We start from the raw sequence: 4,827 nt of genomic DNA on the forward strand, positions 1-4,827 counted from the left end.
CCATTTGAATTTTAAAATTGCGGATGGATGTAGCTTGGTTTTGAAGGACTATTTCATTTCGATGTATTGCTTCAACAAGTTTTCCAGGGATGATGAGGATGGTGTTTAAGAACTGCTAGCTTGTTGTTATTCATTAGTTCTATGGAAAATCCTGACGGTCCCTCTCTCTGAGCCACAGGCTGACTGCCTTGCTGTTGGTTGTTCTTCCAATAAAAAATAGTGTGATTTCTCCACCTTGGGTTGTAAGTGTTTGAAAAAAAGATTGTTTTTGACAAAGTAAACTGATTGAGGATTTCATGGGCATTCCTCAAAAGAATGTGATTCTTTACATGACACAGCTGGTGCTTGTTTGCTCTATCGCATTGACTTGCCTATTTTGAGTTCCTAAATTGTTTATTGCGATGCCTTGCAACAAGTTTATCATCACATTCATCTGATTTTGTAATGATGTGATGGCACCATTACTCGCATTACCTTCTATGAGCTTCGTTCTTTGATCGCTTTCTTGCTAATCTTCGTGGTTTTTCGAGATGCAATCAAGAATATTCTTTGCTTCATCATATGTTTTGTCCAACAGACCTCCTGCTGCTGCCACATTGGCAGCTGTCTGTGATGCAAAGTTCAGTCCATGATAAAAAATCTCCATTTGGATGCAATCTGGCAATCCATTGTGTGGGCAGTTGCGTACTAGTCTCTTGAATCTCGCCTATGCGTCACTGAGCGATTCATCTTCTTCTTGTTCAAAATTGGTGATCGGTTTCCTCCTTCTGGCATTTTCTGTGGGAGGGAAGTACTTCTTCATAAACTTCTCCACAACTTGCTTCCATGACGTTATCTCTCCTGGTTCAAGAGAGTAAGCCCATTTTCTTGCTTTATCGCATAGCGAAAATGGAAATAACGTGAGTCGAACCTCTTCTGGGAAAATATTAGGGAACACAAACGTGTTGCAAATTTCAATGAAGCTTCGTAGATGGGCGTGCAGATCTTCACCACGCCGTCCACCAAACTGTACTGTTGTTTGTATCATTTGTAACATTATTGGCTTCATCTCGAACCTTGATCTATCCATTGCTGGTACCATGATTCCTGGGGAGAAATCATACAAATTTGGTGACGCATAGTCCCAGATGGGTGATGACAAAAAATTAGTGAACGCAATTATGTGATGCATGTCTTAAGTTATGCGTTGGTTATCATGCACCAGTGGTCATGCGTTAGAATGAAAATATGCGTTACTCTTATATGCGATGACCGTGCATTATTGTCACAAGTTTTCTTATGCTCACGCCAAGTATAACGTGAACGCAAGTTTCTAGGGTGATCCGAGGTCGAACTCAGGGACTTATACCTAGATGTATGTGGTGATGTGCTTGCGGCGGATAAATAAAAGAATGATGGGGGGTTTTAAGCTACAAACTACTCCTACTCCTAACTAACAGACAAAGCATAGGAAGTATGAATGAAAGGTAGAGACACGACAACTGTTGACGTGTAGTAAATGCATGGAAAAATAGATAAAATGTAAGGATGTCTTCATCGCAACCCTAAGTTTGACCGCAAGGGCAACCTCAGCCAACGCAAGCTATGCGATCATGCTACACACACTTGAGCCTATTTCTAGGACGCATGCGATGTATATGCGACGCGTCGAGAGGCCTTATTTCTAAATCTCTATTCCTGCTCATGTGCTTCCACACATAAACAAGATGATCACATACCACCGTATCCTACTTCTTGGACGCATGCAATATCCTCTCCGTAGGGTGCATACGCTGTGTAATAGTAAGCTTATTCCTAAGTTCCCCATTCTTGCTTATGCATTCCAATCCGCTCTCTCGAGTCTTAGATTTGGTTTTTAGACTACTCTCCCAAGTATGCCTAAATGATGAATGATGCACTCATAAGACAAGGTAACCACATAAACTTGGCTGACATAAGATTATTCCTATCTCTAGTGAATACTTGCTTACATTGCTTAATGCGACCAACTACTTACCCTCCTAGGCAGTTAGTTGTTGCTGACTTTTCTCATAGACAAGCGTTGTGTCCGCCTATAGACAGGCGTTGCCACAGCTTCACACTAAGCAAATAAGGTTTTCTCACAACACTCACGCAACGCACACCTCCCGGTGGTTTGCTACATGCTTCATATTCCTATGCCGCATGATTAATTATGCGATACTCTCACAATCTCACTAAGTGATGCAATGAAGATTAAGAATGCTAAGTAAATGAAGTTGGAGATTGAATCGAAAGAAATATAGAAATGCATTGATCACAAAATGTATTAATTTCTTAAGCCAAAATGTAATACAATATAATATAAGAAAAGAAGAGAAATGGAAAAGGCTAGGTGGAAGCAATGTCTTGCTTCTAGAAGATGTGTGTCAAGGCTGCCGGTGGTGCCATGGAAGGGCGATGGAGCTGATTCTCTCGAGATCTAACTCCGACAAAGTCTCCGGTCGTCACTCGGAATGGATGAAGGAGATGAAGAACTCTCAAGCTTTCTTCTAATGCTTTGGTCTGGATCACAAGGATCCACCCAAAGGTAGAAACTTGGATAAAATGAAATTCTTCTCATCGGCTTCTATTTATAGAGCTTGATCGCCAACAACATTAATAAACCTGCTCTGATTTTGACATTCGCGGCGTGATGGTCCTTTTCTGAATCTCTGCTGCTAACGGCGTAGTAGGTGAAATGTCAACAGCATCTTTTGATTTTCCCAAGATATGCGTTAATGTTTCCATTCCATCAACCTTGTGCTCATCCCACTATTATGGTTATCATCGTGTAGCCGCAATCTTGCAATGACTGCATTCACTTGATTACCGCAACTTTTACACGATGACCGTAATCGCTTGACGATCGCAACTTGATGCGTTATTTTATGATGTGGAATAGTGGATGAAATGCGATGGTGAAAAATGCGTTGAGCACTCAAGTTTTCTCAGTGGAATCTAAGTGTAAACCTCACTTAGTTCCTGGTAAGTCCAGGGTCGAACTCAATGACTTGTGAAAATAGGTTGCGATGGTAATTTTTACAAAACCTTGCGAAAATCTGTTGGCACAACCTTCTTCTCTCGCGTCCTCCTTAAAGTAAAAGAAAATCTAAGAACAAGGCTAAACTATGAATAGAACTTGTGAACTCGTGAGATGGTGAACCCCTTTTCTGAAGGATGCCTTTGGTATTTATAGAGCTTCGGGGTGAAGACGACTTCTCTCTTATGATTGCTCGGATGGCTTTAATTCCCTGGCTGATGTGTCGAATATTTGTCACCGAAAAGCTGAATGTACTTGTTATCATTAGCGGCTGTCAGCTTAATTCAGATTCGACCGTCATCAGCTTTTTGTCCCATTGTGATTAATTATGCCTTTCACCCAGATGCGCCCACCAAGTTGCGACAATCCTTCTTGAGCAAATGTTTTCAAACACAATCACCGCAAAGCCTTGCGATAATGTTGTGCTCGACCAATGATTTCCTACGATCGCAATTTCCACCTTGCGTCAACGCATATTCTACATAAAAATACAAAAATCAACTGTTCCTATGCAATGAACGCATGCGATCGTAATATTATGAATTTGATTCTTTTTGGATGCAATCTAACATATTTTATCAACGCAAACCAACATTATTTAAGAACTTAGCACTATGATAACATGCATTTCTGCCCGTTATCACAACTCTTATGCGATGGACGCATGCGGTTGATTACTGCAACACCCATGCGTTGAATGTATGCGTTCGCCTTTGCGATGGAGAAATTCTCCGCATGTGGTCATCTTTGCAATAGCCTGAATTCCGCGTATGCGTTCGCTTCCTGCGTTAGCTACAAAGATAAACAATTGAACGCATAATAATGCATAATAGTGGGTTAGTCGAGATTCTTAATGTCGAACGACGCAAACTCATTTTTTCATGAATTCCTAATATGATTGCCGTATATTCTGCTTAACAGCCCTCATAATTCTAAATAAAAGGCCTAAGATGACGTGCATTCCTGCCCTTCATCAATGGGTCTATTGCCATCATTTTCCAGTAGGATAGGATTTTCCATCATGTTGTTTTCATTTGCTACTCGTTCCTCAGGTTGTTCAGCCATTCTATGGACTCTTCCTTGCCGTTTACATCTGTTTCTTTGCCTTTTGCGAAAAGTTCTTTCAATCTCTGGGTTGTACTTGAGCTCAGGAGTATGTCCTTCGCTCATACGACGCTCGCTTCTTCCTTCACAGATGGAATGGCAATACAACAAAGGTCGAAAGCTGCAAAGATGAAAGAGGTTTGATGTTAGCGCAATCTATCCGTAATCCCCGACAATGGCGCTAAAAACCTGATGCGTGATTTATCATGTGATGTAGGGATGTGTGGATGTGATGATCATAAAATTTTTCCTAACAAAGCTCAAGTATAAGCCTTCTTATGGTCCTGGTAAGTTTAGGGTCAAACGCAGGGATTACTAAATAGATATACGACGGACTCTCTGATCCTATTGCGATGGTGACAAAGAAGTAGATGGTGATTTAATTTAGATTCTCTAATGCGATGGAATTAAATGTGGAGCGATGAAAGGATGGTGTTGTAACAAGTATGTGATGAAGGGGTTCAGAAGAGATTTAGCTAGCATTTCTTAAGATTTTGTACAAGTCATGTGACCATGCTATACACAAATATTAAGCACTACATTTCTCAATGCATAATGCCACATTTCCTATTTCTAGGATGCATGCGATGTGTATGGAATGTAGCATATAGAACTTATTTCTAAGTCTCTACTTTTGCTTATGCGATCTAATCCAACTCTCTCAAGCCTAGATTCTGTCTTCA

The 4,827-nt window shown here is 40.7% G+C and overlaps 1 non-coding gene across 1 annotated transcript; it reads left to right on the top strand.

Moving 5' to 3' along the window:
• The first annotated feature begins 662 nt into the window (after positions 1-662).
• Positions 663-769, top strand: LOC120076962. The gene has a single exon (XR_005481706.1). It is a non-coding gene; the product is annotated as a small nucleolar RNA R71 (small nucleolar RNA).
• The last annotated feature ends 4,058 nt before the right edge of the window (positions 770-4,827 follow it).

Source organism: Benincasa hispida, chromosome 4 (genome assembly GCF_009727055.1).
Source record: "Benincasa hispida cultivar B227 chromosome 4, ASM972705v1, whole genome shotgun sequence".
Lineage (NCBI taxonomy): Eukaryota > Viridiplantae > Streptophyta > Magnoliopsida > Cucurbitales > Cucurbitaceae > Benincasa > Benincasa hispida.